Raw genomic sequence first — 25,705 nt, 5'->3', positions numbered from 1 at the left:
GTATAACATAAGCCTTTCTGATTTGTCTGTGTATGTTAGTGGTTATGAATCAGATTTTTTCCCACATGTCTTTGACCAAAGTCTTTTGGTGGCTCTTAGCAGAAGTATTGCACTTACGTTTTTTTTAGCTCAGTAATTATATTCAGGCTTATGTTTTCCATATACACATCTGTGCTACAGCATTAACACGTTTTAGTATCTGCCCTGACTGTTTGTCAGAATGTACCGGTGTTTTTAGTTAACAAGGAAGTGTTATTTCAGGAAGATTTTTCAGGAACTGAGTGGACTTTAACCACTAGATAAACTGCCCCAGACGTGAGCAGGAAATGTTCCATAATCATTGTGTCAAGACACAGATAATGGCTCTGTGAAGTATTTGGTTGTCTCATTTAAATTAATTAAGCTGAGTGAATCTAAATTCTAGACACCTTCATTAATATGACAATAGGTATACTGGACAAAGGGGAGAAACCTTCTCCTTTTCACTTCCTTTCCTGTTTTATTATGTCATTCAACAGGCATAAACAAGTGTGAAAACAATCAGAATGTAAAAAGTGGTCTAATGATTATTGCTGTCAAAATTATATTGATGGCATTCTGGTGCAGGCTAGCAGGTTGGATTCTGACTGGTGGCTGTCTTCCTCTTTTATAGGTTGGTAAATTGATTTAATATAATATACAATTTAATTAATATGGGTGGACCAGTGGCGCAATGCCTCACAGTGCTGGAGTTCCAGGCCTGGGGTGCTGTCTGCATGGTGTGTACATGTTCAAATGGGTTTACTCCATGTGCTCCGGTATCTCCCCACAGTCCAAAGTTATACTGGTAGGCTAATTGGCGTCTGGGAAAATTGGCCCTGTTTGTGTATGTGTCCTGCAATGGACTGGCTTGAAGGTTTTTAATTTGAAAATACAAATAGACGCCACCTTGAAGAGGAGGATAACATCAGTGCTCATTACTGAAACAATTCTACTTGGTTTAAATAAAAACTGCACACATTTTAGTATTTATTAAAGTTGGAACATATTATTCTTGGCCCAACAAAAACAATACTGTTTGTGTTGTTTTTGTTTCTAAATGTTTTTTCAGACAAACACAAATTTGTGAATTTTAAGGGAAATGTTGACCAGTCATCATATTCATAGAAGGGTACTACAGAACGGGGCACTTACACAGTGTTCTGTCTTACTGCTCAGTCCCTTCAATAACACAACCATAAAGCTCCCATTTTGTGTTCCTGAGAACATTATCAGAAGCACAGAGAGTGCCAAAATTCCTAAAGAAGTATCGCACTGCTTTTAAAATAAAAAAAAATACATACGAAGAAAATATTTTTATCCATATGTCAGACTCTGGGTTGTTTAAAGTATGGCGTTTTGTGTCTGCTTCATGTTGAGTCATAACTGTGAGACTGGAGTTGTTTTTCTCTTGTTTCCGGAAAAAGACAAGAGAGCAGAAAGATGCTGGTGAAATCACCGAAAGGAGCCAACCAGATGCTCTGAACTCAGTGACCTTCAGTGTCTGTCTTGAGTCAGGCTGTTACAACAGATCATGGGATTCATAGCAGTTGGACCAAGCTTCTGTTGTGTTTGCGGCATCTGTTCAAATCACTACTTAATTCTGTCAAATATTCAGAACATGTCCGCTTTAATTGTTGCTCTATTAAAATATATTTTCGTGCAGAAACACCTATACAGTAAAAGAAGGACAACTGGATGATTTTTATTTTATTCTAAGAGGACCACTGGCAGTCCTGAGTGAAAAAAGAAAAGACAGGCATGTGGGGGTCAGGAAATTACACTGATTATCCCATGCTGGCAGCAGCTAATTCCCTGCTCACACTGTGAAAGTAATGTGTGATTAATGTCCATTAAAACCATGTGCTTCCCATTCGTTCCACCCAGAATCCTGATTTCAAAAGCAGCGATTACCAAATGGGAGCAGTTTTCTTCAAACGCACCTGCTATAAAGTACTGATGTTATTTTCCATTTCTGTGGACTTTGATTAGTTATTTATGAAGTTCTGAATATAAAATCTAATCACATTTGTTCACAAGCATCTTGGCATTTCCTAATGTTTTGGACTTCACTTACTTCATGAACTCTGGGGTAGCCCTAGAATTGACTGGTGTGGTGTGTGAACAATGTGAGATAGAGATCTGGCTTTAACCTACTTGGCTGAGACAGTGATAATTTGGCCAAAAAGGTGAGGGTATTTTGATATTCAACACATAAGGACTAGGGCTCAGTAATAATCAGGTCATAAGGACAATGGCATCGTGATAACCAGACCATAAGGACAAAATAGTTGGAAAGTACCATTGACCAGTTTCAAGAGTGATGTTGGGAAGGGATGGGGATTGAAATGTACTGGATAGGGATGTTTGTTGACTGTATTTATACTTGGTTATGCACACTTAGCTGACAATAAGCATGCCGGCTGTTCCACATTTTGCACAAATAAACTCAGTGCAGACGTATGCAATCAAAGCCTAGAACAAAGTTCTCATTCACGTTACCTTTAGTACTTTTGTGAGTACTAAGGTATACAGTACTAAGCATGTGAAATACACAAAAGAAAAGAAGGGACAGGCTGAGTTATTAAATTATCCCCCCTTAAAAATCCATCTCAAAGAACCAAATTAACAAGGTCTTCCAAACTACAGTGCTCCACCTCTCATGAAATGTTTCTGTGCTCATTGTTTTTGCTCTCTATCTTCAAGAGGCCCTTCTAAGTTTGTCCACTGAAAGTCAATTGTTCTGGTAACTTGAGAAAAAAAAACAAGATTTGCTTCAGATTTTTAATGTTTTAATGAAGTATTAACATAATAAAAATAAAAGACGGTTCTTGCTCGTAAGGAATTTTACTCAAGCTTGTGAATAGTAACATGATGCCCAACCTACAGTATCTGTCAGCGGAATGGTTGCCACAGAGCAAAAAAAAAAAGTGTAATTCTGATGTCATGAGCACAGCTATTCAGTACATTCCATGCTGATTTACTTATCACTCAGTGCTGGCGCTGCTATTAAACTTTATTTTTCGGGGAAGGTAAGATAGGGCCTTACCAGTTATGGAGCAGCTTACTGTTACTTTCAGAAAATGAAAAGTATCGATTTAAGATTGGCCCATCCACTCCGTCCTCATTACCCCCTAATATAATATAACCATCTCTGCTGCAGCTCTGGTCTCTTCTGGCAAGCCATGCCACTTGAAAACATTCTGCTTATTGTAGCTGAAGCTAATTATGAGATTGCTGTTCTGAGCATCTATAAATAGCGATCCTCCAAGATATGAAAGTTTTAAGGTATTTTGAACCCTTTTGTCTGTTTAACCTAGTGAAGAAATACAAGTAATAACTATTTCAAAATGATAATATATCAAACTTACATTAGGTCATTGAAAGTAACTAAAGATTGCCCTGTAACTTTTCCCCTCTTCTTTGTTTTTTAGAAATATACTATTCTTCTACTATTTCTATTTCCTCCTATAAATTTTTAAGCCTTCCCATTAAATAGAAGGTAATTTCATTGTCTTTATATAATGCCTGAAGCCAATTGCCTAATTAAACCAGAGACGCACAAAGGCATGGAGTCTAGAAGTATTTATTAAGTAGGCTACCATTAATTATGCATGACTTTTATAATGAGTAATATAGAAGAGGGATGGCGATACTATAAGAACAAACCTTGTGACTCTCTTGCTGTAATCTCCCCGGAGTCGTTGGGTCAGGGCGTGGCTAAATGCCTATGGTAAAAGATGTGATGCATGAAACGTGTGAAACGTTCTTGATTTATTTCTAATTGTTTTTTAAATGTCAGATGTTTTAAAAATGTATTTAATGTGGTTCACATTATCTACTGACAGATGCTTTATATCTGTACTCTACACTGTGAACAATTTTAAACAGTTGTATAGTATGTAACGTGTGTCTTGTGCAAGTGCATGCAGCAGAGTGATAAGTGGTGTGGGAATGAAGATGCTTGTACCTCTCTCCCTCTGCTAAAGCCCTGAAGGTGTCAACTCATAACAGGTGCACCTGACAAAAGGTAGTTGTCTCTTCCAGTAGTTTCAGTGCCTATATAAGTGGGTGGCGACACACCTGCTACCTTAAGGGTATTTCTTAGGTATTTAATGCCACTGGAATTTTTTTTTGTTTCATTGCTTCTCATGAAGCCACATACTACCTGTGTCTGAAATAATGTAATAATGAAATAAGGTGTTCTTACATTCTGGAGAATTTCATATTATTGAAGCAGCTGAGGATGGAAACAATAACTTGTCATCATAAACACACATTAATATTAGTGCTGCTCCAGCTAGGATAACGGTAGAATTCATTCCGTTCAAATGTCTACCTGAAAGTTTAACATACATCCTCTTTCACTCCTGCTTTAAATAGCTCTGTGCCCCTGCCTGGATTCAATCAGATGAGCGTGCACAGTGCCACTTCCTAGACATCCGCTAACTTCAGCCAAAATGCCTTGTCCTCTGCTACAACAGAATCCTCTAGCACCTAGGTTTTAAGGCAGTGATATCACTTCTGTAATTGCCCAGTGCCCTGAGCCCTGTTCCACCTACAAGTACAACACTTGAACATGCTTCAAAGTTAAGTGATACTCTGGAAAATTTGAATACGGTAAAATAGAAAATGCAAGTGCTTTCGTGGTAAAGTCTAGTGACTTGCTAGGGGATTTTTTTGTAGGATATGTCCCTAGATAATACAATTTGGTTTTGCATTTCTTTGTGGAACATGAGCACAGATTCAAAAATAACATGTTGACCTATGTTTGTTTATTCTTTACTGACAAAGAACACATTGTATGCTGTAATATTTTTAATTTAAATGTATTCTTCAGGCTGCTAAAATCCTGCAAATGTTTTAATCGCAAAGTGTAACAAAGATGTGTCTTTTTTGGAGATGATAGCAGCACAATTTCATGAATCAGTTACCACAAAAATTTCCACTAAACACATTCTTAAAAATATGTGCTAAGAAATGTGGCCTCACCGTAATGTTTCATTTATTATGATTGGTCATTAGTTTCCAGCAAGATTATATTGTCTGTCAGGCTTAATGAATAATTGAAGAGTGTGTATAGTGAACGTCTACCTCTGATAGAGGTGTTCTGTTCAATTCCAGACAGGGCTCCTGGGATGATTATGTTTTAATACTTTGCACTTGTACTGCAAGATATGCCCTCGGTTCACCAGGCGATGCGGTCTGACTGTACGTTGACTGTATAGTCATGTCTGCCCAGCAGATCTGTGCTTCTCAGTATTGACTGCGACAGTTCCCTCCTTCACAAATTACAAGTGAAAAAAAGTGAATTATCTCATTAGGTTGCTCATGTGCAAGTCCCAGTGATACTGCAAGTTAGAAGCAAACATCATTCATCAGCAAAATAGTCCTCACTGTCCACAAAAAACTCTCCTCACTGGCCAGTCTTGTGGTATGAAATGTTGGCCCACCGTGAACTTGTGAAATCATTGCATTACAGCAGCTGAGGGTTCTAGCCACGCTGACTTGATCACTGAGAGTACTGTACTGCCTTTTGAGTCCCTGGAATTTCAAAAAGGAAGGAAATGGTCTGCTGTGAAAGGATTTTTTCCAGGACAGTCTCACAGCTGCAACTTCTCCAGTGCTCTTTTAACGGCTCACATGGATCAATAGCAGATTCATATCCACACACCATATCTTCTCGTTAAACATTTTTCCACTCAGTTTGAATCCAATTTAAAAAAAAATAAATATTCCTCTTCTGAAAATAATGTGGTGACACGGACATGGTTGATTTTGTTCCCCCTTTTTGGCGCGACTGATGTAAAGTTCATACTATATGCTGAAAAATACGAGTCTGCTAAAATAATACTACTGCTGTTTTTCACTGTATGGCATGATCTGTGCTGTATTTTGTGATGCATCCGAATTAAAAGTTCCTTTGCCGTTCAGAACATTCCCCCCCCCCCCCCCAAATACAGTTGATAACCTTCTTCTGCTATAATCCCTGCCTTTACATGTTGATGAAAATTCTGTTTAGATTTTAGATGGAGGTTTTCCAAAATAAAAGACATTCTGGAACTAGATTTTCAATGTTTATTTCAGAAATGAAATTATTTGCTCCATCTGTTCTGCATCAGTATTAATGGCATTCCTGACCCCAAGTAATGTCGGAGAGACAGTGCTGTTGCTCCTGTGAACATGTAACACGCAGCAGTGCAATGCTCCCTATCAACACACATTTGATTTTGTGAGGAATAAAGACACGTAAATTGGTATGCTGCTTGGGCAGCTGGGTTTATATAAGAGGCTTGCTTCATGCTGTGTGATGAATCAGAATGCCTGATGGCTTTGCAGGTATCACTACACCTGTAGACATCTAGTAACCTTGGCCATGTGCATGTGCATGTGAAGTTATAAATAAGCTTGATAACAATATGAATAAGTTGAGAAAGAAAATACATGAATAATTTTTTAATTACAGTACTGGAAAATTGTGTTTTGGGGTGATTTCCCATAAAAAGGAAAGGAATTAAAACGTGTAGATATTGATAGCAGTTGTATCAGTGACTTTACAGCAAACGCCCCCCAAATAATTTGCTAATGATACAGTGTATTCCTTCAGATTCACACAGAATGAAAGTAGGATCAGATAATGATGAATATAATTTCCTAAAATTGTGAAGGACAGTGTGTCCGTTTGTAATTCAGCCGATAATTACTAATTCATATTAATAAGGTTACACATCGTTTCCATAACTACTACTGCCAGCACCACCAAGATTATTATTGTTATTAGGATAGGAAATAATAAAGATTTAAGCAGAAAAAGGGCATCCTTGTTCCAGACCCCAATAACTGGCTCATATTAGACTGAATCCATATACCAAAGTCTTATCTCCCTGCCAAACTGTATTGCATTTCTGAATGAAGGACATAAGAGAGAGCTTTAGTGGTTAGAAAGAATGAGCACTGCTTTATTTCACTAGCCTGAAGCCATGGGTTTCTGGTCATTTTATTTCTGTGAGATGAATGATTTATCAGTGCAGGGAGAACCTGAATGGATTACATTTTATTTAAAAAAAAAGCCCAGGAATCAGTAAATAAATCTTTCAGTTAGATTGTTAGCATTCCCAGCTCCCTGCCCTTTCCCTCCCATGTTTTCCACTGATGTGTACAGCTCTGAAGCAACTGTTCTGGGAGGTGGATCTCGGGAGGTGGCACTGTAGCGCAGAGGACTCTCGAGTGGACTTCCAAGTTCTGTGCTGGAAGCTCTGTGTTCTTTGTGGCACAAGTGGAGAAAATCTGAAGAAAACAAAGCACGTAAAGCAAATTAAGAGTGAAAGAGTTAAATGGAATGAAGTTTAAATGTAATGCTCCATGTGAAGAATCTTATTTGCCATTGATTGACCAATAGAACATAAGGCCACTAGGAAAGTCAACAAATGAGAGGAGGCCGTTTTTGCTCATGTGGTAGTTAGTTGCTAATTGATCTGAGAATCTAATCCAGCCTTTTCTTGAAAGAATTGTTTGACTTCAAAACCATGGCTTTGTAGCTTTTCCCCCTCTCCAAAAAGCCTTTTTGTAAAGAAGTGACTCCTGTTCTCAGATTAAAATGTACTTCCATGTAGTTTCAGCTGTTTCTGGTTCTTGTTTCTTTGTTGATACTGAAGTATTTCATTGGAATGACTTTGATTTTCTTCCCTTTCCACAACTGTTAATACAAATCTTAACCACATTTTTAATTTATTAGTGCTAGCTTACATATCAAATCAGAGCATGCTTAAACATTGCATCGTACTCATTCAGAGCTCTGGAGAACTGGCTCATGGAGACAAATTTAAGTTTTACTAGCATTTCTATTCCGGTTTAGGGTGGAAACAACTTTTATTCTAATATCTTGGGATGTTCTGATGAGTCTGAAAGGCAGGGATGCACCTAGAACCACCTGATCTTTTCTTTGTACAGGCTCCATTGTACATTTAGAGATGGATGATTTACTCTCTTGTAAAATATGTTGGATTGTGGCTCTCAAGGATTAGGATTGAGGACCTCTGATTTAGATTGTTTGCCTCATATATTGATTTTATTCATTTTATTGTGACGGTGCTGTATGAGGGTGAGCCGATGAACCACTGCTGATCTATGCTGATCTACCCAGACTGCGCTTAAATCCACTCACTGTGTCAGTGTAGCTACAGAGAGAGTTGTGGCGTGTGTGACTCTCTGGATAATCAACATCCTTTCAAAAAAGAACAGGAAATTCAGAAGAATAGTTTTAATGTTTTCAGATTGAATAAGGCAAGTTTTCCAGTTCTGGAAAGGTCACGTATATTGAATCTCATTACATGAAATTGTTCGGGGGGAAAAATAATTTTTAACCCTAGATTTAGTGATGCAGAGACTGCAAATTAAAGGCATTGCTTTTAGTAGCATCATCAGCCCAACCAAAAGTTCTCATTAGTCTCTCGGATTGTATTGGATGACATAGTAATTGTTCTAGAATGGTAAGGGGATTGCAAGCATGGACATGCTTTGTACAGTACTGTTTTTAAAATGTCGCCATTGAATCTGATTGCTTTTCCAAAGGGAATAGGTGCTTGAAACAGCCTTGCTTTTGGTTCTTTGGTGTTCTAAGTGAGTGCAGGGCGGCTGTTTTCCCTATAATAACATAAAGGCCTAGCTAAAAATGTCCAATTTGAAAGCAACTGTTATGATCTTGTATTGTGTTGTTTTTTCATAACATACATCAGCTGTAATTTGTCTCTCTCTCTTTGTTTTCCCCCACAGTGGCCTGTGTCATTCTGGAACTCTGGCACAGGGTTTCCCTGAGGGCTGCGACTGCTGATCCAAGCCTTTTGAGAGGCAAGGTGATCGCGGGCCCATTACACATCTCTTCCACTCCCCAGGGCTTTCACAGTTGCTTATCGGCTTGGTGAGTTGTGAGAAGTTCCTAAGAAATTCTTTTAAAGAGATGAGAAGATCAGTTGCTGATGGGTGTAGAATAATATTCTACCAAAGAATGTATTGTTGTTCTCTCAACTAAGGTCCTCAAGGACTACAGTCCTTGAGTGTGTAGAATATTTGAATTACCATCTGTTGCACACCTGGGGAAAGGATTAAGTTAGATGAGTTTAACAACAGCACTGAGTATCCCTGATACAAAGCATTTTTCCTTTTAATTGGAATTTAGATTTATTTATCTATTTATTTTAAGTTTCTGTTTTTCTGTGATTTAAATAATCACACATTTTAAAGCTTAAGATATTCCATTCAATTTGCTTTTTTTGTATTTCAGGTTAAACCTGAAATGCTCACACATAGCCTTATAACAATTTCCAAAAAAGATGGGTGGTTTTCAATTCCTAAACCTGGTCTTTGTGACCAGTAAACATACAAAACATGGAATTAAAACCAAAATGCTTTAGATCTGGTGGCTCCTAACCACCTTTGTTTTGGGTTTATACCATGGACCTCTTCCAGGTACTGTAAAGTATTGTTCACAGCAACTGTTTGAACGTTATACGTAAAGGGTATATACCATACAGTATGTATAATAGAAAATAAAGTCATGGCTAATGTTTTATTTTCAAAAAGTGAGTCAGGATTATGCATGCATTTTTTACCTATTTTTTCAAAGTGTAATTGTAATTATGGCATAACGGGCAGCTGAATGTAAAAAGATAGCATGCTAAGTACTTTTTGGGTTAACCCATCTGGCTGAGGAAATGACAGCACTGCCCAAAGATCAGCCCTGTCACAAACCCCCTTCACTTTAGAGGAATGAACCAGGGAGGCAGCTGCAAGGATGTGGCTGGTGTGGAGGCAGGTTGCTTGTGACTACTTTTATCCATGTGCAAGGACAAAACAGAGACACATATTCAGAGCAGAGAGCATATGATATTCATTTTACTTGATAATTTGGTTCCTGCTAAGGTTGGTTGTCTGAATAAAATAATTGATCAATTTCCATTTTGTTAATCACATTAAGGAGTTGAATTGACAGAAAGTGACTATTAATTAAAATGCAGTGTGATATTAAAGTTCTAAAAGCCAATTCTCTACAGTATGTCCTGATACAATGGATGATGTTATACTGTATTGTGGGAAGTTCACCAACTTCAAAGCAAGGAATTTAGGAAAAAATGCATGCCTTCTTTGATTTTTGTATTATATTTGTATTTGTTAAATATAATACAATATAATTTGTTTAAAAAAGCTGTTCCAGTATCAGCTTTGAAGGCTGTGCTTGAGTTGCATCACAGGAGCTGTATGTTGTGTTCTTTAACATAGAGTAGACAAATACAGTTTCACTGTTGGAAACCTGTCTTGTAAATTTAATTTTGCCAAAGATGTTTTTTTTTTAACAATAAATAATCCAACACTTGGTAGCAAGAAAATGGATTTATGGCGGAACAGTTTGGCTGAATTTTGGGAGTTGCTTTCAGATAAATTAGAGTTAAGTCATGGACCATGAGTTGGGAAGCACTGCTTTAAATTCTTTGTGCCTGGGGCTTTTTGGGGAAGCTAACTCTGTGGCAATGTATTTATTTTTCCCGTATAATTCATTTGCTGTGTTTTGCTGTGGGCGCGGCTGTAGAAACATTGTTCTTTAAATCAAATCAATATGTTTTCTCAAAATGCAATTTAGACATGTATTTTGGAATGAGTCTGTGGTTATTTAAAAGGCATGGCTAATTATAAATCTGTCAGTTGTTTTTTTTTGGAATATGCTTTAGTATCACATCTGCCCATCTTGTGTCCAGGAACATAAATGTTTCCCTGCTGGATGAAGTGGATACAGTCTGTTCATTTTAAAATACAGTATTTAGGCAATAGACCATGCATGGTCTGCTTGATCCACATCTGGCAGTTGTGCTGGTTTCTGCTTTTGGGTTGGAACAGGGAAGAAAATTGATCACGCATATACTGAATACCTGTACTCATTGATTTCCTATCAGAGACACAAAATCCCAAGTTTAGTTTCATTATATGGAAGGAAGAGGACCTCTAGTTTATCTGAATTCCTACAGAGTCCTTTACAATTGCCGATAAAAATATCTATCGTGGATTATTTATGTGTAGGTGTAGGAAAATCTGCTTTACTATATGTGCAAAATGTTGAATTAGATTAAGAACAGTTTACATCTTTTAATATGCAATTGTAGTGCGTGGAAGAGACTGATTAAAGATTTGATTTTAAACCTTTATTTTAGGCAGTGAAAGGACAGAGTTATGTATTACATACGATTGGCATAGAAACGTCCTTCAGCTATAAGAAAGCACTTCAGATTGACACCACTGTACTTAAGAAGACAACAGATATTAGTTTTTTTTTCTAATCTCAAAAGAATATGACTGACTTCTATTATATGAAAGGTTATGGAAGCAATAACTTGTACTAAACTTGAAGATCCACCTGTACAGTGTCTTGCAAAATAATTGAGACCGTTGCACATTTTGTTGTTTTAGAGACTGCAGTCATGGCACTTTGATGTAGCAATCGATATTTCAGTTCAGTTCAATTTATTGTCATATGTACAAGTGCAATGAAATGCTCATTTGCATGTATGCTCCAATACAAAGACATTAAGGAAACACCAAAAACATAAACACAGAACAGTAGCAGCAACAACGAGTTAAATAACACACATCTTTGAAAAAAAACATCAGTGTGAGCCAGTGGTAGGTGTAGAGTTCAGTAATCTGACATCTTATGGGAAGAAACTCTTCTTTCTCTGAATCTGGACGTTCGTGCCTTTATGCTCCTATAACGCTTTTCAGAGGGAAAGGGGAAGAAAAATGAGAAACCACATTGGCTGGCATCCTTAGAGATACTTCCAGCCTTCCCGAGACAGTGAGTTGTAAAAAATGTGTGAAATAGAGGGAAGCTGGACTCCAGTTTTGGAATGCGCTGACTTGATCATCACCTGTAAGGCCTTCTGGTCAGACAATGTTTGAACAATGTGTCATATACACAACTTACCTCACACTTGCAAAGCAAAAAACAATAAAAAAGAAGTAAATAAATAGTAATATGAGTATTTAAACCCTTTGCAACCCCAAATTAATTTCAATTCACCTATCTCTGTAAGGTCCCTCAGTCAGGTAGTCAATTTTAACCAGATTCAAAAATGAAGACCAAGGGGCTTTCAAAACAACTCATAGATAAAACTGTAAAAAGACATACATCATAAGTAGAGTATGACAAATTTGAAAAGATCCTTAAAATGTCTAAGAAGTGCAAGGCACCCAAACAAAGCCTACATCAGGCTGACTCTACAAACTTAAAGTTCAAAATTGCGTGAGTTTCTACAATATCCTGATCACTCCAGAAACCTGGTCTGTGTGGCAAAGTGAAAAACTGATCTCAAATCCCACATCAAGTTTTCCATTTATATGATACAGCAAACATGAGGCAAGATCTTATGTGGACAGACGAGACAAAATTGGAGCCTTTTGCTTTGAAGTCAAAGAATTATATTTTATACAGATCCAGCACACTATCACTCAGTCAGATCTTTCCTACCTGTCAAGTATGGTGGTGGCAGCATTATGTTATACTTCTGCTTCTCATCAGCAGGGACTAGGAAGCTTGTCAAGACTGATGGTAACATAGAGCAAAGTACTGGCAAATCTTTGAGGAAAACCTGCTTCAGATCTAAAACTGTGACAAACGTTAAACTTTCAACATGACAATGACCTAAAGTAAAAAGCCAAAGCTACACTTAAGTGGTTAGGAATAAGAAAGTGAATGTCATTAAGCTGGCTGCTCAAAGACCTGACTTAAATCCTGTTGAGGATCTACAGAACTGCGGTCCATAAGCTATGCCCAAGCAAGTTGAGAGAGCTTGAGAAAATTTACCAAGAAGAACAGGCAAAAATTGTACCAATCCACTTTACAAAGTTGCCACAGACTTACGCAAAAAGACTTGCACCTGTAATTGCTGCCAAAGGTGCTTCTACCTAGTATTGAGTTCACAGGTCTAAATATTGTGCAATCAGCATTTTACAGGTTCTTTCTCTTTTTTTTCTGGCATTTACTGTAACTTATTTACCCTTAGAAGCCTTCAGTCTGAGCATTCAGGTTTTGAATAAAGTATTGCATGTAAAAGCACGTGTACTGTATCCATCATTTTGTAGTTCCACAAAATGGGACACCATAGGATGAGTTTGAATACTTTTTCTAACATTGTGTGAAAATAATATCCTAGGGGGATAGTCAACATGAACTTAGAAAAGGCGTTTGCAATTATTTCAAACAAACAATAAGTCATTGACACACTCAGAACAAACAATATGGTGTATTTAGATTTTCAGAAGGCTATTGATATAGCTCCTCATACAAAAACAATTGTCAAATCAAAGACAGAAGTTATTCAGGGAAATGCTTCTGTTTGGGTGGAGAACTGATTAAGAGATAGAAATCATAGTACATCTATATACAGTATAATAGTAAATGCTCAAACTGGGATGATATAATTAGTGGAGCACCACAGGCATTTGCAGTGCTCTGATCATTATATTAGCAAACTAGATTCTGGTTAAGTCAGCAAATAAGTGAAGTTTTCAGACAGTATCAAAATAGGAGGATTTGCAAACACTGTAGAAGCAGCAAATTAAACACTAAGATTTTGCTAAAGTTCAAGCAAACACCTGCAGACTTGCAATTGTTTTCTGTAATACTTTATTTTAGATGTACATTTTTCTGTTACTTATGTTATTTTTCTCTTAGGGGAAAACAGCTCAATAATGCCAGTTTATACATTTTAAATCTCTATATATGCCTTATAAATTATACTTTAAATACATATAATGGGCCATTTTTACAAAAGGTAATACATGCTGACAGATTCTTTATATATTTGCCTTCAACATTATATTAAGTACTATTATGTTAGTCATAAAGAACTGAAATATGTTGTAATGTCACTTAAAATAAAGCATTGCCATCTTTTCTCAGCGTGTTACTTGCTGTTCACGGTTTGAAACCATCCCCGGCGGATTTCATTTGAAGTCCTCCATGAATAGCTTCAGTCCAAATAAACCTCACGCCACTTGTGTCTATCAGCGAAATTAAGAATTATGGCAGAAAAGTCACAAAGTTAAAAAAGTGCGGCTAAATTTTTTTCTTTAATCACTGATATACATCATTTCAGAAGTGAAGAGCAGTGGTTATACTGATATGCATCAATTTGCCCACCTTACCCTACTGTTAACCTTGGAAGGCTGTGTCAGTAATTTATTTGGTCTACTCTGGGACGCTCAGCAGCAGATGTTTAAACTCTTCCTCCCCGAACCCTAGCTCATGCACTCCAGATGGTCTCTTTCTTGTTTTGCACCTTCCCTTCCCCAAAATTTCAGTGGTTAAACACTTGGAAGTTATGAAGTATACCGTTCCACTTGCTTTTGCCAGAACTGCACAGTGCCCTGTTTGATAGATTTGTGTCCACATGGTGTAATAAAAGGAGCTGAAAGTCTTTCAGTGGGTTTTTATAGAAGAGAAAAAAATTGGCTTTGGGATTGACAGATGTGAATTGCCTCCAGACCTAAACCTGTGTTAGGTTCAGTCCAAGACAGACACATCTTAAATGTCCTTAGGAGGCAGTCTTTTTCCTAAAGTTACATGGTTTTAAAAGTTAACAACAGGTTACAGTTTTATGCTTATATAAAGTTCAGCCTTTCACATTAAGTTCTAATATAGGTGAAAATGTAAATAAAACAGCATATATATTCGATTAAATATAGTGGAGTGGGCTGTGGTACCAGCGAGAAAGATAATTAATCAGTGCCTGTACAGCTGTTTCCTGACATTTCTGCAAAATGTTGTGGAAAATTTAATGAAGGCTAGCTAGCTCAGTAATGGTTTCAAGCTTACCCAGTGGAAAATATGACAGTCTTTCCATAGACTTAAGATTAACATGAACCATTTCTTTTCTTTGTATAGGGGGATGTAATCTGTGACTTTTAGTGTTAAATGGAAACATGTACAGTAGGCACCAACGGCTGTAGAGTCTTAAAACACATTACCTGAGGATTGTTGCTCTATTGCTCCATTAAATAAACACCCTGACCGTACAAAAGTCCTTTTTCATTGTGTTTTTATTAAAAATATTTGCAAATTCTTTTAAAGCATTCTTTGCAGGCAGATAAAACACATAACACAATACTGTACAGATTACGTTTAACATGGCACACATCCTTTAACAAATAAGAAATACATGCATAAGATGAGATAAAGAGTTTGCAGAAAAATAAAAAAATATTTTTATTGAAAAATAAAAAAGTTCAATGAGATGGAAACACGCATGACGGAAAAGAATAAGTAAAATATATCAATCAGTTGTCCAAATTAAGAAGGCTAATAGCAGTGGGAATAAAGGTACAGTAGGAATTGACACCCTGATGGAAGGAGCTCGAATTCACTGTGCAAGGGGTGGCCATGACAGTCCATGATTATGTTGGTCTCCTGCACTGTTTGTTTGGTATAGATGTCTGCCAGCTGTAGCTGTTGTGCTTCGATAACTTTGCTGGCTACCTTCATAATCCTGCTCAGTCTGTTTTTATTGTGTGTACTCAGGTTACCTGCCACAGCACAGTGAATGTTGGAACAAATACAATAAAAGTTCTATAGAATAAAAATGTCATTTTGCTACACACCTTAAAAAAACTTTATTCATTTTGTTCACAAAATCTAGAACCCATAGGCAAGTGCTGTCTCTCAAAGCTCTTGTACCTAAGTGTGGATTTCGCCTTAGCGATTATAGCAAGTAAGAAATTCTAAAGGGCAAAGTGCTCAACAGCTGCCTAGTGTGAAATAGTGAAATTTATTTGCATATATCAGAAATTGAATCAGGGAGGATGCTAGTTATATGGTATACTTACTGTAGCCTTTAAAGTCCTCTCTCCTGTTTTCTGTGGAATCACTGAAAGACAAGTGGAAAAGTATAAACCTGCTTTCTACCCCTGCTGATAAATATTGAATCACCAGGAAATTGCTCACAATATTGTCAGTAATAATTCGCCAAGTGTGGTCAAGAAAAATTGCTATGAATTAATTCCTAGCAATTATGGATGGCAAGTATTGCCACAAGACATTTTTGTTTAATCTTTTCCTGTCCATCCTGAGAGGCCTGAGAGTTTTTGAGAAAATAAGCAACAAGCAAATACTATATAAAATAGATTTTTACCTGTTTTTGCTAATCTCAACAGAAGTCTGTACACTATACACTGTTTCAGGGCTCTTTTGCTTTTTATCTGGATGTTTTTAGAGACTACCAAACCATAGTGGTTATTGTAGTTTCCAACTTCATACTCATTCAGTTTTCCATTTTCCTGTACCACTGCTTGAAAAATATAAGCCTAGCATTAACGTAAAAACAAATGTCCTTGTGAGACAGGGTGTTCTGATGCTGAATGTGTACCTTTATACGATGATATGAATGCCCATAAAAACCAATAATTTTCCTGTTAATTTTTAGTTCGCATTTAGGCACTCTGCTGCACAAATCCTCTTGCTCAGAAGGAGAAAAGGACAAGTTTAGTTGCATAACCAAACCTCTCATAAAAACAATTTATCAAAACTCTAACCTTGGATCACATTCATGGTTCTGCCTCCCACACAAGAACTGTCTCCCACTCTCTCTCACACTCACAAAGGCAGCTATGGATGTGAGCATCCGTTCCCCCCACACACATGCTCCCAAATACTAATGTGGACACATCCACTCTCATCACCGTCAGCTGCTAAAAATACTAGTCTCCTAATTTAGTTCCTTCCTTTCGATTATTCAAAATATTGGGCAGTATTTTTCTTCCGTTTTTTAATGATGGAGAGTGTGTCCAGCACACGGGGTGTACTGTACTTGCACTGCACATGCATGGTTCCAGTAAAAGGACTTAGGAAATGTATTTAGGAGGAACATTGCAGTTTTTATTATCGACATAAAGGCAGCATGTTGCAGGAATTCTGTGAAAGTAATTTCCCCATATCTGAACGTCATTGTTTCTTCTTTGTGAATCACTGAAAGAATATAAGAACCTAAATATGGTAACAGAGAGGAGGTTACTCAGCCCATCTAGTTTGTTTTTTAAATCGTTAATTGATCCAAGGATCTCATTCGTTTCTGTTGTATACTTCCACATTTAAAGATTCAGCTCTATCAGTGAAGAACATTCATTTCACTCCCTGCTTGCTTTTCTCTGTGCTGACTTCAGAGCAGTAATATCTATTCTATAATTTGGTGACCAAAACCGTATGCAGTATTTTAAATTGTCTTACTACTATACTGCACAATTTTAACATAAAACCCTTTGATTTTAATTTAAAATTCTGCACTTTTAAAGATATATCCTAACATTGTCTTTGTTTTTCCACATTGTATATTGAAGATGAAAGTGACAACATAAGCATAACATGACATACAGTAAGTCTTTCTCATAATTAACTTCTTCAGACTCAGTGTTTCCTATCTTATATCTGTAGGTTTTTTTTTCTGTTTGCATGCAACACCCTTCATTTGTCCATACTGTGTATCATTTGCTGGTGTTTACCCACCAGCATTAAATTTGTTCTAAGTTCTTTTGAATTGTATTTGCAGCTTCTAAAGTGTTTGCTAATACTCCTAGTTTGGTATCATCTGTCATCTTGACTAATTTCTAACAGAATCTAGATCATTGATATAGATCAGTAATGATGATGTGTGATCTACAGGTAACTGCCAAATTAAAGGAAACACCAACATAAATTGTCTTAATAGGGTGTTGGGTCTCCATTGGCCGCCAGAAGAACTTTAATGCGCCTTGGCATACAGTATATTCTACAAGTGTCTGGAGCTCTACTGCAGGGATGTGACACCATTCTTCTACGAGAAATTTCTCTTTCTCTTTGTTGTTGGTGGTGGTAAACTCAGTCTCCGGTGGTGCTTCAGAATGTCCCATAAAACGTTCAACTGGGTTGACATCTCGTGACTAGAACGGCTATGCCATTTGATTTACATCGTTTTCATGCTTATCAAACCATTCATTGACCACTCATGCACGGTGGATGGGGGAAATGCTTCACCACAGGATGAATGTGATCACTCATAAGGCCTTTGTATTTATTGGTATTTACCTTGCACACTAAGAGGTTGAGTGGATCTAAACCATGCCAGGAAAATGCACCCCACAGCATAACAGAGCTGCCAGAACCCTTCACTGTGGGAAATAAGTTTGAGCCTGTTGGCTTTTTTTGGTGTTTGAGACACATGTACCCAGGCCCTCTGAGAGCTCAGATGAGGCTCGGGCCGTTTCACATTGTGAGGCCTCCTCATTGTTTGGGAAGAGGGGTAAAAAATATTTTAATGTAAAGAATGGCACATATTTTTTTTTAATTCGTAGAATGCATTATATAAATAAAAAAACATCACGATTACATAATTGTATGTGTATGACACACAATATTTCACGGAGAAAAGCGTAGGAGGATTAAGGCGGGCATTTTGAAACTCCTTAAGAAGGGTAGATTCAGCACTGAAAGGGGTACGTTTCTTCCCAGCCGGGAACTTTAGTCGAGAATCACAGTATATGTTAAAAGTTCCAAATACACCTCAAATCGAGGAGCACAGCCAAAGGGTTAAAGTGGAGGAGCATGCACCCTCGGGTGCAGTGAAGCCCCCCTGTGAGGTGAGGCCTGGGTCAAATGGCCCTGCTCGCCCCCCCTCTCGCAGGGCCTGACTGTCCTTGTCTGCTTGTTGAGAACAAGGTAAAAGATGACTCATCTGACCATATAACTTTTTTCCACTGCTCAGTAGACCACTTACTGTGTACTCTGCACCACTTTTCTAGCAAAAGTGCACTTTAAGGTGTAATAAGGTGTTTATGCACTGCAGCCCGATTATAGCATCCTTCTCTGTGACCTTCTCGACGTGATGAAACTGCCTGCTTAGATTGACATTTGTAGTCAATTGATTCAGAGTTTTCCCATGCATCTCGAACCAATGCATGGACATACCGTAACAGTTAAGAAATATACGCTTTCATCCACAGTTGCCTCTAGTTGATGATGTGTTTCTGTCAGACTTAGATGCCAACATCACCTTAGCCACTGCTCCCTATAAAACATCAGCAAATTGATCAGTCTTTGTCAATAAAGCTCCTGCCAAATGTGCCCCAACAATCACCCCTCTCTCAAAGTCACCGTGAACTCTTGTGCTAGCCATGGTAGCCAAAATAATGGGCAACTGGGCCTGTTCAGCATTTTTATACATGACCCTAAGCATGCAGTTTAAAAACATGGGATGTTTATTGCTTAATTAATTCAGGATAAACACCTGTGTGGAAGCACATGTCTTCAGATCGTTTCTATCCCTCATTTATTCAAGTGTTTCCTTTTTTGTGACAGCTACCTGTGGATATGTATTGATATCCCTATAATATTACTCTTGGCTTCTGGGAAAACTGGTCCTGGCTGCGAAATGGAAAAAGTGGTTAGAAAATGGCTGGGTGGTTATCCTCTATTTTCTGCTCCTAATCCAAGTACGTGCATTACTTTGAATACCTCCTGCGTTCGATTTGAGGATTCATGTTTTATGAGGAACTTAAGATTTCTAATCGGGAAGCAGTTTGACACTTCTGGAGATTGACATAGTTTGTCTGATATGTCCAGAAAATCTTCTTGCAGGAGATATTTGACTCTTGAATTTTTTTCAATTTGTTATGAACTCAGAGGGTAAGTTCATTTCATAGTTACAGCTAGTTGTATGATATATACATTATATATACATTTTCGATTCCAGAAAAAAATGCACCAAACAATGGAATGTTTCAGTTTGCGGTTAAGAGAGATCTTTGGTTTCCTCCACTGTGTTGTTTGTGGTAAGGTATTCTTGCACTTAATAGGAGAAATAAAAATGTTACTTGGACACCTTTGATCTGCAAAATGCCTGCCACTGCAGTCTGTACTGTAGCTGCTTTGTTTCACTGATGAATGTCTTGGAGTGACAGTCGAAAGGGTTAAACTAATACCTTATGTGTTGAGGTACTGTCAGTAATTACAGAAGTGCAGCAAGTGCACAGTCAAGTAAGCAGGGTCTGTGTGGGTCCTAATGCCCCAGTATAGTGATGGGGACACTATACTCTAAACAGGTGCCGTCCTTCGGATGAGATGTAAAACCGAGGTCCTGACTCTCTGTGGTCCTTAAAAATCCCAGGGCGTTTCTCGAAAAAGAGTAGGGGTATAACCCCGGCGTCCTGGCCAAATTTCCCATTGGCCCTTACCAATCATGGCCCCCTAATAATCCCCATCTATGAAATAGCTTCATCACTCTGTTGTCCTCCCCACTGATAGCTGGTGTGTGGTGAGTGTACTGGCGCACTATGGCTGCCATCGCATCATCTGGGTAGTGGTGGAGCGGAGTTCCCATTACTGTAAAGTGCTTTGAGTGGAGTTTCCAAAAAAACGGTATAATGTATAAGTGTAAGCAATTATTATTATTATTATATTCAGAAATCAGATAGTTGTTGTGCACTTCAACAATTACTGTCTAAAGAAGTGGAGAGCTCTGCCTTATCTTAAAAACTCAGCAGCTCTTATTAGGGGAAATCTGCCAACCCATTCCAGTATTGGATTTGCTACAACAAAGTCTGATTCTACCTAATGGAAATGATTAATGTTAAATTAAATTATTAAGCAGCATCATCTAAACATAAGAAAGGCTGCTGGTGAAAAGCATATCCATTCAAATTTTCTGTTTTACCCAGGAAAATTAAATCAAGTAGCACACAGAGATTCTAAAAAGAAATTGTTTTTTCATCATGAAAGAAAGTGCCCACAGGACAAACTGATATTTCAACCATTAGTTTGTGTTAATCATAATTTAGATCTACATGTGCCCATCAGAACCACAGAAAGAACAAGTTACTGTATTCTTTGTTATCATTTATGGTTTTATGCTCAAGAATATTCTATACATTTGCAGAACAGATTAGGCAATGTAATTCTTCGACTGAAAGGTCATGTCAGTAAATGAAAGAGAATGGATTAAAGTATTACAAGTAATTGTGGAAACACATGAAATGCGTACAGGAATCACAAATTATGTGTAATTAAAATCTAGACATTTATGTAACAATGTCAGAAGTGTAGAAAAACTTAATACTTCTTACAGTGTATTAGTATTTGATATGGAAACCAAATGTGGTTTGGTTGCTGTTTGAATTTCTCAGAATCCATATGTGTAACGGGAGCCGGTCCAGGCTCCCATGAAGCATAGTTCAGGACCCTATGGAGATGGTGTAATCCGGAAGTGAGTGGAGTAGGACAGTGGGGAGGAGACGACGAGGATCAGGGCAGGTTGACAAACAGGGGTGTGACGATGATGATCTGGTGCTCGGGGGGTGTGGCCAAGGCGAACTAGTCCAAGGAGTCCAAAGGGGGAAATCCGGGGCGAAGTCCAAAAGTCCAAAACCGGGTGATCCAATCAAGACAAGACAGAGTTAAAAACCGGAACGGGATCCGGTGCAGGAACAGGGAATAAAAACGGGATGACGAGGCCAGGAGCTCCGAACCCTGGACTCAGATGGTCAGGACGCTGTGATGAAGCCTATGCCGTCGGGCCTCTCCTGGACTCGCCGGTAGGCGGGCTTCTGAGCGTCCGTCTTCCAAAGCTGAGCCCAGAATGGTAAGAGCATCTGGCTTAAATAAGGTGGGGTAGGATTGGGGGGAAGTGCACGTATTTGGCAAAATAAGAAAGAGCCAGAGGGCCCTCAAGAGGAGGGATTATGATTGTGACAATATGACCTTTTATGATATGATATGTTTACTGTATATTAGGACCTTGTGAGGGGCAAGACATCTAATGCATGTCCCAGGTATGCCAAGAAGAAGAATCTCTACCTAGTGAGATGTGTCCCTGAGACAGATCAAAACCTGCCAGTACCTGCTAGGCATCAGTGCATCATTGATTGCTCATAAATATTCCACACCCTTGGCTAAAATGCCACATTTCTCTTGCCTTGATCCACCCTTTTCCTTTGTTTTAACTGTTGTTAACTATTGACAAACAGTTCAGACTAATGATCATCTGTAAAGAGCACCTTATTCCAGATTTGGTCTTCTCATCTCTTCATTCTACAGCAGGTGTTCAGACAGCTACAAATTGCTTGAGAGCACTTAAAACTGATGTACAGTATGCCGTGTAACACTGGTTTTAAACTAACATTATTATTAATGTTACTATGAACAGCTATGTCTGCTGTTGTCATTAGTAACATTTTTATGTGATATTATGCAGAGAGAATATCCTGAGGTACTTGACATCAAACCTGGAGTATTTGTGTGCCCCTATTGCCAGTATAGCATGATCTCACAAGAATCATGCATTCTGCATCTGGTAAAACACTGGGTGGAAATATGCTAGACTTTGATTTATTTGTGCTTTAGCAGGATAAGAAAATGATCATAACAGTTACAAACCATAGATCTACAGTCCCTACCTAAGTCAGAAGTTTTCTTGAAAGAATCTAGCCATCAACATCATGGCTTGGCAGTTGTTTCACACTCCTGTAACACTTTGTATAAAGATGTGCCTCCTGTACTCAGTTTTAAGTGCATTTTGCTGTTAACTTCGATGATTGTCATCTAGTTTATGTTGATTCTGGACAAGTTGGCTGGGGTGAATTTGGCATTGCCTTAGAGGACTTTTTGAATATCTGAAGCAGGTCATCTTGTAGTCTTCACAGATTTTTATTTTGCAGAAATCATTGAATTTACCACAGTACAGTGGATCACTCTTGCATGACAGCCTGTCATAGTCTACTTGTCAACATCACGGATGTACATTAGTACATTACATTTTTACAGGAGAAGGGATTCTGTCACGTGTCATATGCATTTATTCTTTCCTTATTTATTTCTAGCACAGTGAGCATTTGAAAGGCCTTACTTTAACAGGAAAAAGGATTTAGAGAATGCATTTCGATTCAATTAACTGTCTATATCATACTGTTATAGCTGATGAAGCAGTTATCCTTAGAATAGTAGAGCTGTAGAAGGTGTTCCAGTACATAGCTGTGTCAGCATGCGTTAGCTGCAAAGGAAAAAGTAAAAGGTTTATTCCATGCTGAAAAGAGAAGAAAGGAAACACAACGTTTCCTTTGCACACCTGAAGAAGGCTCCACAGCCGAAACCTTGTGATTCCTTTCTTCTCTTTTCAGCATGGAATAAACTTTTTACATGTTCCTTTAGAGCTGTTAATGATTGTGTTTGAGGACATGCCCTAGGTACAGCCTTTTTGTTTGCATGTACTACTGTAGGTATCAGATCTTTTTTCAATGGCATCTGTCCTCAGTAAACTTGCACCGAGTTAAGCATACTTAGACACTTTACTATTCATGTCAGTTTTACACATTTGTGTATATTAACTTTTGCTAAAAGAAAATGTCCAGATTATGTAAGCAAGCTAAATCCTTTTAAGAGAAATGTAGTGTATATCGTTTATGCACACGCAAATAAAATACCAATGCTAATCCCCTCCAAAAAAGCGACTGCAGAAATTTTAAGACTTTAATCCCTGAATTAGGTAATAGCGTGTATTTTTATTTTAAAAAGGCACTTGTAAGGCTTGCCCTTTAACAGAAACAATGGTGATGTGCGTCATTCTGTGGGACTAATGTAGCCTGTGGCAGAGAGCTTCCCACATCCTTGCAGATCTGCGCTACAAAACACACAGGAGCACAAGCCCATAGCTGTTGTTTAGGAAAGCCTGAGACTAATTTTCAGAAAGTAAATACTGCATGTTCAATAATATCCCATCAACTGTGGCTGGCACACTTAAAAAAAAAGTAAGTGTTTCGCAGCGGGGGTGTGAGTGCATTTCATTCTTCAGGTCCATCATTCCTAGCAGGCAGGGAGAAGGCAAAGCAAATGACCCTGTCAGAATGAATATTCATACGGTTGTAGACCTTACATAATCTGTCTGAGTCATAAAGAAATCGGGATTTCTGTGAAGACTGTATAAATGTGTTTTTGCTCCAAAATGGACGTCTTACATTCTTAAGCCAGTGAGATCCTTTCAGTTGTCATCTCCCTCTTGCCATTACATGATGACTGAGAGAAGAGAGCTACAGAATATTTATGTTTAGGAGGTGAAAACCTGATATTTTTTAATATTTCCAGCAACATTCATAATTTATGTAGTGGCTTTTTTCATACAAAAGCACATACTGTGATATAATTGTGAAGTGGCAACTTATGTAAGATACGATTGTTAAGTCTGTCATCACATCAGTCAAGCACTGAATAGCCTTTCGGAATTATTGTAGAGCTAGAACCTTTCTCCTTAGTGTACCTGTAGGGCTGGGAGGATTCCTCTTCCTTTTGATCCAGCAGCTGCTCTTGCCAAGCTGCTGTGGCAGGGCTCTCATGTCAGGAGCGATTTGAGAAAACTTAGGGAAGGGCCTTTCTTTTCTCAATCACGCCACTGAGAATGAGTAGCAGCCAGCAGACAGGTTAACGTAACACGCAGAGATGTTCACAAGTCCAAATGGAAAAATAAAGAGGCAGTAAGCTCGTCTGCAAATGAGTGTGAACTATAGAGTCCTCTGCCAGCTGAATCCCTTTACTTCGGTATTTGATAAACTCATTTTGGTATTTGATGACTACATCACACCAACCGACCTTGTTCCAAACCAGGTGCATAACCTTCTGTTAGATCAATCAATTGTGACAACATTGTTCTGTACCTTCTCATAACGTAAGCTCAAAACGAGTCCTTTTCTGTGGGTTCTTTAATGGCTTTTACTTGCAAGAGTTAGACAAGCGTCCGTCTGGTCTCTCAATACCTCAGTACTACTGTACTGTATGTGAAGGTTTGGGAAGATGAATAGAGATGACTTTTTAAAATGGTTTTCAAGATTCTCTTTATAGACATGGTAAACAAGAGGTGAATAAATTTGAAAATTCTGAAATGAAATTTTCTCATGCTAAATAACACCCAAAATAATAAATCAATTCAAGGTTTTCCTGACACTTTGAATCATGATATGGTAGTTATACCACTGCACATTCATTTTATAAAAACTAATACAAACTAGAGGAAACTGGAGATCTGAAAATATTGCAATAGAAGAGGACTAATCATTTTATGGAAAAGCCCTAGAACAGCATTTGAAGAAATAAAAATAGCATTCTAGTTTTAAAACAAAGAAGTGTCAAGTATACCAAGAGATGATATATATAGTATGTAGTTACAAATCAGAGTTGAAAATTTGGCCCATTTTACTCATTTGGTTTTTAGTATCTGATGATCCTACCAAATCCTTCCACAATTCCTCATTATTTCAACTTGTAAAGTCCAGTATCTTGTCTCTTCTCCACTTATAATCTGCTGTGGTGGGGGGCTGCTGGCACACAATGGCTGTTGTGCATCTTTTTCAGAAGTGGATCAAGTGAGTCCCCTCCTGTACTGCATATAAAGCATTTTGGAATGTTTGGGCTGAAAAGAACTGTACAGATACAAGGAACAGTTATCGTTGTTTTTATTATGAATATTAACAAAAAATGCTACTATAGTAAAACAGTTTTAAAAACAGGTTATGATATTGCACTTTTTATGATAATCCTTTTTTAGGTTAGTGAGCCATGTGACTTCTCTACACTATTTCATTTCATGTCTGTCTAAATTATGTCTGTGTTTACTGGAATACTTAGTTGCCAGAGTCTATT

General features: G+C 37.9%; 1 protein-coding gene across 2 annotated transcripts in view; it reads left to right on the top strand.

The window, feature by feature from the left end:
- hivep2a (HIVEP zinc finger 2a) overlaps positions 1 to 25,705 on the top strand; it is a 101,156-nt gene that overhangs the window by 55,517 nt on the left and 19,934 nt on the right. For both annotated transcript variants that reach the window (XM_088933431.1, XM_088933435.1), the window contains one exon: positions 8,791 to 8,935. The gene's annotated coding sequence lies outside the window, so the exon portion shown is untranslated. The remainder of the gene's footprint in view (positions 1 to 8,790; positions 8,936 to 25,705) is intronic.

This window comes from Atractosteus spatula, chromosome 2 (assembly GCF_055471065.1).
Source record: "Atractosteus spatula isolate fAtrSpa1 chromosome 2, fAtrSpa1.hap1, whole genome shotgun sequence".
NCBI lineage: Eukaryota > Metazoa > Chordata > Actinopteri > Semionotiformes > Lepisosteidae > Atractosteus > Atractosteus spatula.
The sequence above is the reverse complement of the archived record's forward strand: the minus strand, read 5'-3'. Positions and strand labels throughout refer to the sequence as shown.